Below are 13,678 nucleotides of genomic sequence, written 5' to 3' on the forward strand. Positions count from 1 at the left end.
TCTTTACTCTTTTTCCATGCTGCATCACAGAAGGACTCAATACCTTGAACTTTGGTGATTTGAGCATGGACATCTCTAGATGATTTCCATGCCTTAATCACTTCCTGTTCTCGTTCAAGCTGCTTCTTCAAAATCTCTTCTTTCTTCAAGGACTCAGTTAATTCATCCTTAGCAATATTACATTCTATTCTCAAACACATTATTCCTCTCACTTAAAAATAAATTGTTTTCTTTGATTTTAGCATATTCCATAGTGAGGGACTTAAGTGTAACACGCAGATGATATAATTCTGTAGACATGTAATTTATTGCATCATTACACTCATCTTTAGATAAATGTGCAATGTTAGTGGTGATTACCTGATTACTTGAAGAACTTGTCTCTGTTTCATCAGACTTGGCCATTAGGGCTAGATTGACATAGCTGGCATCTTCATCATCATCCAGACCATCTGCTGCCCAGTCATTTTCTTGTGTAATAAAAGCCATTTCCTTTTATTTGAGTAAATCAAAATACTTCTGTTTATAATCCACATGCTCAAACTTCTTCTAGCTGGAATCTGACTTTCTACACTCACTTGCAAAGTGCCCTGCCAAGCCACATTTGAAACACTTGAATTTTGATTTATCCACCATGTTTCTATTTGGCTTAGCTGCTCCAAAGTTCTTCTTGAACTTGAGCTTGGTAAATCTTCTGGAAAGAAATGTAAGATGTTCATCAATATCATCCATATTATCTTGGCTCAAAGAATCTTCATTTTCTGATACCAGCCCCTTGCCCTTTTTTTCACAGACCTTTGAAGTAGACTCAACAAGTTCTATCTTCATCTCCTTCTCTTTCTCTAACTCAGCAACCAGTGCAATGGATCCTCCTTTCTTCCTCCCTTTCTCCATTCTTTCATCTTGCTCTATTTCAAGCTCATAAGTCTTTAGAATTCCATACAATCTCTCTAATGTAAACTCCTTGTATTCTTGTGAATTTCTCAAGGAGATTGTCATTGGTTTCCATTCTTTTGGAAGGGATCTCAGGAATTTGAGATTAGAATCTTTGGTTTGGTAGAATCTTCCATGCAACTTCAGAGCATTTAGTAGCTTTTGTAATCTACTAAAGCTATCAGTGAGAGTTTCACCTTCTTCACAGTGGAAATGCTCATATTGCTGAATTAGTAACTGCATCTTGTTTTCTCTAACTTGTTCATTGCCATCACAGATTATTTGATTGGTATCCCAAACTTCCTTAACTGTCTTGTAGTTAATGATGTTATCAAACATGTCACCATCAACTCCATTGAACAGAATATCCATGGCCTTCTTGTCTTTCCTGACTTGTTCAATATCAGGATCTGACCATTCATGCCCTGGCTTGGGAACTGATGGCTCATTTCCAGTTGCAGCTCTCATTGGTATATGAGGACCTCCCTCTATGCAATCCACATAGGCCTCATCTTGAGAAAGTAAATGAAGATGCATCTTTACCTTCCAGTGATGGTAATTATCTTTGTCCATAAAAGGAATCTTGACTCCAACATCCTTCTTGTTCATCTTGTTGTTTGTTGTGATCTTTAAACTCTTTGTGCTTCAAGAGCTTGCTCTGATACCAATTGTTAGTCCCTAACAATGCAGCAAGAATTATAGAAGGGGGTTCGAATGTAATTCTAGTAAACTTTTTCTTGAACTATAAAATGTTCTAACTCAAACTATATATAAGTGTTTTGATTTGCAAGGTGCAGAATCACAAGTTAAATAAATCAAAAACACAAAGTGATAAAAACACAAGTCTTTAAAACTTTCTGGTGGATTTGAAAGTATCCACCATATATATATATATATATATATATATATATATATATATATATATATATCGAATGAAGAACTCTGTGCAGAACAAATTGTCTCACAGCTGCTTTACAAGTGAACAAACAAACTACAGATAAATTCTTAACAGTTATAGCTTTTTTTATTTCTCTTCTAAAAGTGTTCGCTTAGTTATTTATTCTACTAGCTATACTTGGTTTATATACCACCAAGTTTACATGGTAATAAGACAGGATAATAAAACAAAACTTTCAAGTCAAACTCCATGTTGCTTCACAACTCTATTCCAGCATCTTTGAAAACCTTCGTAACTTGCATGGAAATGGTAATGCTTCTTTATTCTTCATTTCCTGTTAAACAGGCTACCACATTCCTTTTACAAACACCCAACACATGTGACTGTGTTGTCACTGTCAACAGACAGTTGAATTGATGATTTGTCGGGTACATGCTTGTCATCCATCGGGTAGCTTTGTTAATCATCCGCCGGGTAGCTATTTGACACTTGACTTCATTTCCCTTATGCAGAATTACAAGATATCTTATATTTACAATTAATCAACCTTTTCTGCATATCTAAGAAAAGCCAACATGACTCATATGCTACTACAGAATCTATACAAAGTTGTTTGCAGAAATGAGTTACAATACTTATTATTAAATATAGTCAAGACTATATTTAATCATCCGTCGAGTGCTACATTTTTCACTAAGTTAAATCTACTAAGGTGTTTTGTTAATGTAATCATCAAGTTCACAACATATTCCCAATGAAGATCGAAGAAATGCTGGTTACGAATAAACTTTGAGTGTGTTCTTCAAGGAATGGTTGGGCTTTCCCAATTAAGTAAGTGAGTTATGGAAAATTTGATGCTCATAACTGAGCCAGCGAAGAAGGTTCAGTATAGAAAGGCATATGTGGAGATGAAGATATGGTGGTTTAACTGTAACAATTTTTAAGAAGTAATGCGTTAAAACTAATTAAATTCTTTCACAAGATCATGATAGTGTTGTTTGAGACCAGGTGTTGGTTATCAGAAGTTGAACAACTTAACTAATAAGAACAAGTGTATATTGTCAAGGATAGATGAATTGTGAATTAGATAGCTTAAATTGAAACATGAACTAGAAGAATTCTAGAATAATTTGTAATTGAATTCATTAGTTATATTCTGTTATAATCAGAATAAATGGGAAAGGTATGGTATAATAAGAATTGGTCGCTATAATCTTAAGTTGAACTAAAAATCTAGTTTGTACTGGATAGTATTATATGTGGTGGTGAAATGGTGAGTTTAGAAGGTGGCAGTTGATTGGCATACTTGTGGGTTGATTGTTGGTTATTTGATTGATTATTGGTGTCAGCTTGAGTCCGGCTGGTAGTCAATAATAAAGTAGATGCTGCCAAATTTTTGGAAAATACCCTACTTTTAAAGATTGAAAATATACTTCCGTGTGTTATTGATATTCCTGTTGATACTCCAAATAATTGTGATCTCGGTCTCTAAAAGAGGTTGTTACAGCCAATCTGACTATATATAATTGGTCTTTGATTTTATTTAGCTAGTCATCACTTGGTGCAATTGATCAATTAATTGAGTTAATTGGTTAATTTTACCAATTAATGGTTAGTTAGATGGAAATCGATTCCAATTATATTAAGTCAAATTTTGATGTAACTTTCAAATCCGAAATCAAAGCAATGAGGAATTTGGAGAAAGTAAGGACACCAGTAGAATTTAGAAATTGCTGCAAGTGTGTGAGGCTTTACTTGGATGAATATGCCCTTTATAATGGACAAGAGAAATGTAAAGTTATTTCTATGGACAAGTGAGAAGAATTTTTTCAATAACTAAAGATTTAAGATAGAGCAAAGAGAAGGAATGAAGGAAAGGAAGAAGGGAGGTGGAATAAAGAAGAGATTAATAACTACACCAATATGGATTTTATTAGACAATCAAAGAGATTTTATCATCTGTAATAAAGTTTTATTAAAGGACATCTTGTTTCTAAATTTTTTTGATAATCATACAATAAATGGTTTATCAAGTATTTCTGTTTTGGATAAAATGCGAGATCCAGTTTTAATTCAGTTTCTGATTGATGTTGATGCTTAGGTTGTTGTTAAATTTTAAAAGTGGTAGTAATATAGATGATTGATGTTTACTTCATTATGGGATGTTGTGAGCAACAAAGTTCGTATTACTATCTAATTTGATTTGACATCAAAATGAGTATTAATATCAAGAGTTTGGTTTTGAATGAGCTATGAGAATGAAGAACGGAGATAGGAAAGAAAGTGGAATCAAAAGGATGATAAAGAAACTTTATAAAATGTCATGATATAGGTAAGATATGGGTAATATGAGGGACAGAAGTAAAGTGAAAAGTTTAGGAAACATTTGTAAATTGAGATAGGGAATGCATCCCAGGAGTACGATTAAGTACCGAGGGCTAAAAGAAAAGATCTAGTGACCAGACATAAAGAGAAAATGGGGGGAAACATGTAAATAAATGTTATACCTACCCAAGAATTAAGGCAGGACATCAAAGACTAGATGGATACATTTCACCAAGAGAAGTCGTAGTGAAGTCACCCTAGAACCAAATGTGAGGAAAGCGTTAATTGTATCATTATTGATAGGTTATCCAAACATAATCATTCTCGTTTATAGATGCTTGAAAAAATGACAATAAGAAACATGACGTTATAATATAAGGACATGGTAGAACCATAACCATCGAAACATGGCATATGGTATCATGGCATCGGGCAACATATTATAATCATTTAAATATGAAATCATCAAAATCAATTTTAGGACGCTACAGATTACGCCGGTGATCTGTCGTGAAGTAATCCCGGACCGCGCTGGGTTCTCAAATATAATGGGATCCCTAGGCTATATGTGACCCTATCAATAACGTGAAAAGGACTTGCGTCTGGGTCCAATCCACTAAGATAAGAAAAAATTTATTTTATTTTCAATGATTTATAACATGGATGTCGGGGAAAGATTTGGTATCACTTTAACTGAATTGTAACAAGAGAATTCAAGTTCACTAATGAGATGACAAACGCATATTAGAAATCCCTATAGGATGAGTTCCAAGGTCGAATAAAATAAAAGTCAACTCTAATGGTATCGAGGGTGGTACTTCGATTTTTATGAATATGATTGTGTTATGAGGTTCGCATTAGGGAAATTGGTGGAGAGTTTAGTATTTACGGTCAAATGCATAGGGAATATTTTGAAGGTAAGGTACTAACCAGGTTAAGAGTTATTAACGAAAGTATTTGAACTAACTAATGACATGGTGATTATTACAACTAAGCATTCATGAAATAGTATGTAGACTTGCAACAATTATAAGCATAAGGAGGTAGTTGAAAGGAATGTGTCCTAAGTCCAATCATGTATAAGGATTTAGGAATAACTTTTATGTAATCTGTTTTGATTTCATTGATATTAATAAAAGACTTGTTTTGTTTTTATTACGGGCTTTATCTATTTAAGTGTTTAAATAAGATATACCATAGTTTAGAGTAAAGCTTTTTATGGATTATGATGAGATCATAATAGTGAGACCTAAAAGATGATATCTCTAAACTTAAATAGTTCCTGGTCGTAGGATTACTAACTGGTAATTAATAATCCCCAAAGATCGGTACATACTATGCTTGCTTCATTATGAAGGATGTCTGTTCTCATAGACATTTGTGTGGTGACACTATAGCTAGTATGTAGGTGCTTATTATAGAATAAGTTCACTGAACATGACTCGCACAGCTGAACAACTGATGGAGTTCACTCATGTGTCAGCAGTTGTTCACATACTGATATTTGTACAAGTATCCTTAGACTTGAGGTCATCATAGTCATCTTCTGTACACTGAACTATGCTTTGGTTTAGTTCTTAGTCTCCAGGGACAATTATTAGGGCTCTACTGGGTATAGGAATTTGTACACGAAGATAGTGTATGATCAATAAAGGATCTACCCCTTCCAGTGAAGGAAGCGAATGTTCAAGGCTGATCCACTTATGCTAGTTCAGGAATCTCTGGCCAGAGTGAATAAAATTAGAAAGGAGTTTCTAATTTGCATAGAACTACGCATAGTAAATGGTAAGCAAGTGATTGAATTAGATAGGCTTGACACGAGATCCATGCCTTGTATTTAATCGGGATATTGTAGGGTAGAAGGAGTTTATTGTACGGTAACTATTCACTGAATAGGTTCTTGGTATTCTAAGCAGTGAATTCATATTCTCCGGATAGTCGCGTTATGCTGAGAAGTATCCCTCACGATGTAGAATAAATGTCAATAATTAATTAATCATATTTAATAAATTAGAGAATTTATATAAATAATGATGAAATAGTTTTATTATTATTTATTTCTACTACCGGCTTAATATTGAACCTACAGGGTCACACCATAAAAAGAGAATGATTTAATGGTGGAGGAATTAATTAATAATGGCTAATAATTATTTATTTATGAAATAAATAATTAATTGGCAAATTTAATAATTGATTAAATGAGATTTAATTGATTATAAATTAATTAAGAAAAGTTCTTAATATTATTAATTAAAGGATTTAATTTTTGGAAATTAAATCAAGAGAGAGAATTATTTCTAAAGTGTTTAGAAAAAGGATTAATAATTAAAAGGTGTTTTAATTATTAATGAGAATAATAAATGGGATAATAATAATAATAATATTTATGGGAAAATTTCAGCTGAAAATTTTGCCTATAAATATACTATTATAGACCCTATTTTCATTCGAACCCAAAAACCCAAAAAGTTTGGAAAACCCAATTCTCTCCACCTCATTCCTCCTCCTTAACATCGTTTTCTTGGTGGATACCGGTGGAGTGCTTCACACTTGATGAGCAACTGCTAAGGATCTCTGATCGTTGTCTCCGAATTATTTTAAAGGTTAGATTCGATCCCTCGAATTTTTATTCATGATCTGTATGCTTTTATTTGGATTTTATATGTGTGAAAGTGTTTTGCCATGCCCCGCTGCGATTAAAAATCCTTCAATGGTATCAGAGCATAGGTTGTATGCATATAGATCTGTGGTAAAAATTTCAAAATTTTATGTGCTTGTATGAATTAATTATGATTTTTACAAGTTATATCATGGATTAATTTTGTCTGATGAGAAATCGTTTCTCAGAATAATTTTGAATGTTGATCTGGGTTCTACAACTGTTGTGGATCGTCTGGGTATTTTTTTCATAATTTTATGATGTATAGATTTTTTATTATGAATTTTTAAAGTTGTTGCAACTAAATTCGTAATTAAATAATCATATATATATATAAATTGTAAGTATATATTTTGCATCTGCTGTTGTATTGTCTGTGTTGTACTGCTGCACGGAAAAGGAGGCAGACAGAGAACAGTGGTGTCAGGCGGCTCGTTTTCCGAGGAAAAAGACGGCGGCTGCTGCAGAAAAAAAAAAAAGGTGTCGCGCATTCCGGGAATGCGTTACACGCTGTGGCGCATTCACGGAATGCTTTACACCTTTTAATTGGTTAAAAGGGCTGTAACGCATCACCGGAATGCGTTACAGGGCTTGTAACGCGTTCCTGTAATGCGTTACAGCCCGACTGTTTACATTAAAATTGATTTTCTCGGAGTTTCGTAGCTCCGTTTTAGGCGTGCAATATACCGTTGGATTCGTTTTTCCGAGACGGATCTAATGGAGTGATCAATTTTAGTTTATATAAAAGTTTTGAACTGTTTATATTTTCATGAAGTGTTTTAAAGCTGTTTTTGACTGTTTTTAATTGCTTTTAAATGCTTCATGTGATACATAGAGATGTATAATGCTTAGACTAATGTGCTAGATGATATAACATGCCTACCTTGATGTTTATTCATGTTGATATATGTGATATATGCTTACTTTATCATGCGATGATAGATTTAGGTGAACTTAAATGAACATAAGGTGTTTGTTAGACAACCTAGTATAGTGAAATTGTTTCATAACCTTAATAACAATATTATGAATACAATCATGAGATTCTTGTGTTTGTGAAACACGTAATTGAATATGAATTTTTGATATGAGAGAAAGGATGATTCTGTCAACAACAGATTTCTATCTGTAAGAAAGGGTTATTAAGTGACGCCTCTTGACAATGCTCCACCCGATCTGGGAATCATCTTATTATTGATTATTGATTTGAAATATTTAATTTAAAAGGAAGAATCTCTTTATAATATGATTATAATTGTAACGTAATATAATCCCTCTAAAATTAAATAATATCAAGTAGTAATTGGCCAATGATACAACGGGCTTGTGTCGGTCATAGCCTTCCAACATGATAGAAAAGTAGTTCTTATTTTTAAATCATTGTCGTTTCGTGCCACAGCCGAGGGCTTTGATTTCGAAGTAAGAAATACTTGTCTATTACATAGAGATGTGTACATTGAATAAGAATCTAAAGGTCGTTACGTGCCACAGCCGTGGGCCTTTGGGGACTGATTCAATTGTACGGAATGTTGGGTTAGACTTGACTTAGAATATTGAGTTTGTCGTGCCACAGCCATGACTCAATTATTCAAGAGGCTAAAGTTTGATTAGGGAATAACATTAGATGTAATTGACAAGAGTTGTCTGCCTATTAAACATTACATGGCGTTTCGTGCCACAACCAGGGTTGTGTAATGGAATGTAGGATCCCTATTCCCACTAGCATTATGAATGCTTAATTTTTCACGTAGGGGGTTGAATAAATTAGATAAACTAGTGGGAGCCACTTATGAATAAAGACCCGATTCATATAGTGTTTTAAAATGAAATCGAATATTTGCTAAGTTTTGTTATGTGTTTATCATTTACAGATTTACTTTGTACGTTATGTCTTCTGCACTATCACTCAGGAGCATACTAGATGCTCACAAATTGACTGGTCCTAATTATGCTGACTGGCTTCGAAACTTGAGAATTGTTCTCAGGATTGAGAAGCTGGAATACGTGATTGACTCACCTAAGCCTACTGAACCTGCTACTGATGCCCATAATGATGAACATGTTGTGTATCGTAAGTGGATAGATGATGCAAATGTTGCTCAATGCATCATGCTAGCTTCCATGAACATTGAGCTACAGAAGCAACATGAGCATATGGATGCTCACACTATCCTAATGCATCTACAAGAGTTGTATGATGTGGCGGGGAGGACAGCTCGATATGAGATATCGAAGGAGTTGTTCGGTTGTAGGATGTCTGAGGGATCATCTGTGAATGACCATGTACTTAAGATGATCAATTTGATTGAACGTCTTGGACAACTTGGTTTTGCCATGGATGGGGAACTGAGCCAAGACTTGGTCTTGCAATCGCTTCCGAGTTCGTTCTCGCAGTTTGTTGTGAACTTTCACATGAATAAGTTGGATGTCAGCCTGCCTGAACTCCACAACATGTTGAAGACTGCGGAATCGAATTTCCCCCTAAGAAGAGTTCTGTTCTTCTAATTGGTGAAGGTTCCAATCCTAAGAAAAGGAAGAGGAACCCTTCCAAAAAGAAGAAAGTAGGTGAGAAAATGCCGGTTCCACCAAAAGCTGAAGACCCCAAGAGCAAAGTTGTTTGCTTTCACTGTAACAAGGTGGGGCACTGGAAGAGGAACTGCAAGGTTTACCTTGCAGAATTGAAGAAGAAGAAGGGTAGTGAGACTACCGCTTCTGATTCAGGTATGTTCATGATAGAAGTGAATATGTCATTAAATCAAATTTCTACTTGGGTATTAGATACCGCCTGTGGTTCTCAAATCTGCAATTTGTTGCAGGGACCAAGGAGAAGTAGGACTCTTGAGGAAGAGGAGGTGATTCTACTGATGGGAAATGGAGCAAGAGTTGCTGCTGAAGATGTAGAATCATTTCATTTACATATGCCTACTGGCAAGACTATTGTTTTAAATAATTGTTATTTTGTTCCCTCGATTGTGAGGAATATTATTCCCATATTAGACTTGGCTGGATTTTCATTTATTATTGAGAATAATGAATATTCTATTCTTAGAGATAATATTCTTTATGGACGTGGTGCTTTAAATAATGGTCTGTATATATGTGACATAATTTACTTCAGATTGAACAAACTAATAAAAGAAAAGGGATGATGAAAATCTCACTTTATTGTGGCACTGCAGTCTCCATTTAGTAGACATGGAGAGAGGGCTGCAAATTTGCTAGGAATGGTACACACAGATGTATGTGGACCAATGTCTACGCAAGCCATGGGTGGATTTTCATACTTCATTACTTTCATAGATGATAGATCTGGATTCGGATATATGTTTGATGAAACACAAGTCTGAAGCCTTTGAAAAGTTCAAAGAGTATAAGTATGAAGTGGAGAAACAAACCAAATATAGTATTATAATTCTTCGATCAGATCGAGGTGGTGAATACTTTAATGGAGTGTTTCTGGATTATCTCAAAGTAAATGGTATAGTCTCCCAGTGGACTCATCCAGATTAGTATCTGAAAGGAGAAATCGAACTTTGTTTGATATAGTTCGGTCCATGATGAGCTATGCAAATCTTCCAGTATTCCTATGGGGTTATGCATTGGAAACCTTGGCATATTTACTGAATAAGGTGCTTTCCAAATCTGTTCCTCAAACTTCGTATGAGATATGGAAAGAAAGGAAACCGAGTCTTAAACACGTTAAGATTTGGGGATGTCCAGCTTATGTCAAGAAAGTTGACCCAGATAAGCTGGAATATCGATCCGTAAAATATAGTTTTGTGGGATATCCTAAAGAGACTTTAGGGTATTACTTTTGCACCGATCATCGGGTGTTTGTCTCCAGACATGCTACCTTCTTGGAAAAGGAGTTTATCCTTGAAGGAAACAGTGGGAGCAAAATTGAACTTGATGAAGTTCAAGAAGCACAAACTACTACAGATCGAGTGGAAACACCTGTTCTGACTAAACAACCTTTTGTGGAAAAGCCCATTCATAGATCAGGGAGAGTGTCTCGCCAACCTGAGAGGTAATATGGCCTTGTCATTGAGAATGACAATGAGTTGTCGATCATTGATGATGACGACCCTATAACCTATAATGAGGCTATGAGTAGTGTTGACTCAGAGAAATGGCATAGTGCCATGAAATCCAGAATGAAATCTATGTATACGGGATACAAAAGAATGATTAGAGCAGATGGCCAGGTAGAGACCTATAAGGCCAGGCTTGTGGCAAAAGGATTCAAACAAAGGCAATGTATTGACTTTGATGAAACTTTTTACCTGTAGCCCTGTTAAAATCAGTTCGGAATTTGCTTGCGATTGCTGCTTACTACGACTATGAGATATGGCAATTAGCCAGATGGTTTTCTTTCCAAGAGAAATGAAAACCTAGTGTGTAAGCTGTTGCGAACCATATGTGGTTTAAAGCAGGCTTCTCGAAAGATGGAACATTCATTTTGATGAGATAATCAAAGAGTTTGATTTTATCAAAAACGCAGATGAACCATGCGTCTACAAAAGGGTAAGTGGGAGCGCGGTAACATTTCTTGTATTGTATTGAATTAGAGTTGACACACATAACAATATAGCAGACCCACTCACAAAGCTACTTTATGAAAGTCACTTTGATCGTCATAAAGACAAGATGGGTATTAGATACCAGAGTGATTGGCTTTAGTACAAGTGGGAGATTGAAAGGAATGTGTCCTAAGTCCAATCATGTATGAGGATTTAGGAATAACTTTATGTAATCTGTTTTGATTTCATTGATATTAATAAAAGACTTGTTTTGTTTTTATTACGGGCTTTATCTATTTAAGTGTTTAAATAAGATATACCATAGTTAAGAGTAAAACTTTTTATGGATTATGATGAGATCATAATAGTGAGACCTAAAAGATGATAACTCTAAACTTAAATAGTTCCTGGTCGTAGGATTACTAACTGGTAATTAATAATCCGCAAAGATCGGTACATACTATGTTTGCTTCATTATGAAGGATGTCTGTTCTCATAGACATTTGTGTGGTGACACTATAGCTAGTATGTAGGTGCTTATTATAGAATAAGTTCACTGAACATGACTCGCACAGCTGAACAACTGATGAAGTTCACTCACGTGTCAGCAGTTGTTCACATAGTGATAGTTGTACAAGTATCCTTAGACTTGAGGTCATCATAGTCATCTTGTGTACACTGAACTATGCTTTGGTTTAGTTCTTAGTCTCCAGGGACAATTATTAGGGCTCTACTGGGTATAGGAATTTGTACACGAAGATAGTGTATGATCAATAAAGGATCTACCCCTTCCAGTGAAGGAAGCGAATGTTCAAGGCTGATCCACTTATGCTAGTTCAGGAATCTCTGGCTAGAGTGAATGAAATTAGAAAGGAGTTTCTAATTTGCATAGAACTATGCATAGTAAATGGTAAGCAAGTGATTGAATTAGATAGGCTTGACACGAGATCCATGCCTTGTATTTAATCGGGACATTGTAGGGTAGAAGGAGTTTATTGTACGGTAACTATTCACTGAATAGGTTCTTGGTATTCTAAGCAGTGAATTCATATTATCCGGATAGTCGCGATATGCTGAGAAGTATCCCTCAAGATGTGGAATAAATGTCATTAATTAATTAATCATATTTAATAAATTAGAGAATTTATATAAATAATGATGAAATAGTTTTATTATTATTTATTTCTACTACCGGCTTAATATTGAACCTACAGGGTCACACCATAAAAAGAGAATGATTTAATGGTGGGGGAATTAATTAATAATGGCTAATAATTATTTATTTGTGAAATAAATAATTAATTGGCAAATTTAATAATTGATTAAATGAGATTTAATTGATTATAAATTAATTAAGAAAAGTTCTTAATATTATTAATTAAAGGATTTAATTTTTGGAAATTAAATCAAGAGAGAGAATTATTTCTAAAGTGTTTAGAAAAAGGATTAATAATTAAAAGGTGTTTTAATTATTAATGAGAATAATAAATGGGATAATAATAATAATATTTATGGGAAAATTTCAGCTGAAAATTTTGCCTATAAATATACTATTATAGACCCTATTTTCATTCGAACCCAAAAACCCAAAAAGTTTGGAAAACCCAATTCTCTCCACCTCCTTCCTCCTCCTTAATATCGTTTTCTTGGTGGATACCGGTGGAGTGCTTCACACTTGAGGAGCAACTGCTAAGGATCTCTGATCGTTGTCTCCGAATTATTTTAAAGGTTAGATTCGATCCCTCGAATTTTTATTCATGATCTGTATGCTTTTATTTGGATTTTATATGTGTGAAAGTGTTTTGCCATGCCCCGCTGCGATGAAAAATCCTTCAGTAGTAACTTGCCTTTTAAAGTTCGAAGATTATTCGATCTTGAAGACACGAGTCTTTCCCTTCGCTTCGGAACCTACACATTACATGAACCTCATTACTATTCACCCTTTATCGCCTTATAAGCCTATAAGCTCCTAGGACTAACTTTTACCCTTATCATATTACTATTACACAAGAACATATAATTATAAGAATATACATAACTTAAGCTTATGCATTTCAAGTAATCCGCATAATCACATAATCACATAATAGCATGGCATATACTACTTAGTTATTTAAACTATAATATCACCTAAATACCTAAGCACATAAGCAAGTAACACATAAGAACTATTATTAAATTTAACTTAAACCTAAAGATGTTGTGCAATACGCAGACTCTTCACCACTAAAACTTCCTAATGTCACTCTAAGGGTGCTCTCGGGTGTCTTGGTGGAAATGGGGTGTCTCCACCTTGGGGCTTCACTCCAAACCACTTCCCAAAGGTTGTTAAGACTCTAA

This window comes from Apium graveolens, chromosome 4 (assembly GCF_009905375.1).
Source record: "Apium graveolens cultivar Ventura chromosome 4, ASM990537v1, whole genome shotgun sequence".
NCBI classification, from domain to species: Eukaryota; Viridiplantae; Streptophyta; class Magnoliopsida; order Apiales; family Apiaceae; genus Apium; species Apium graveolens.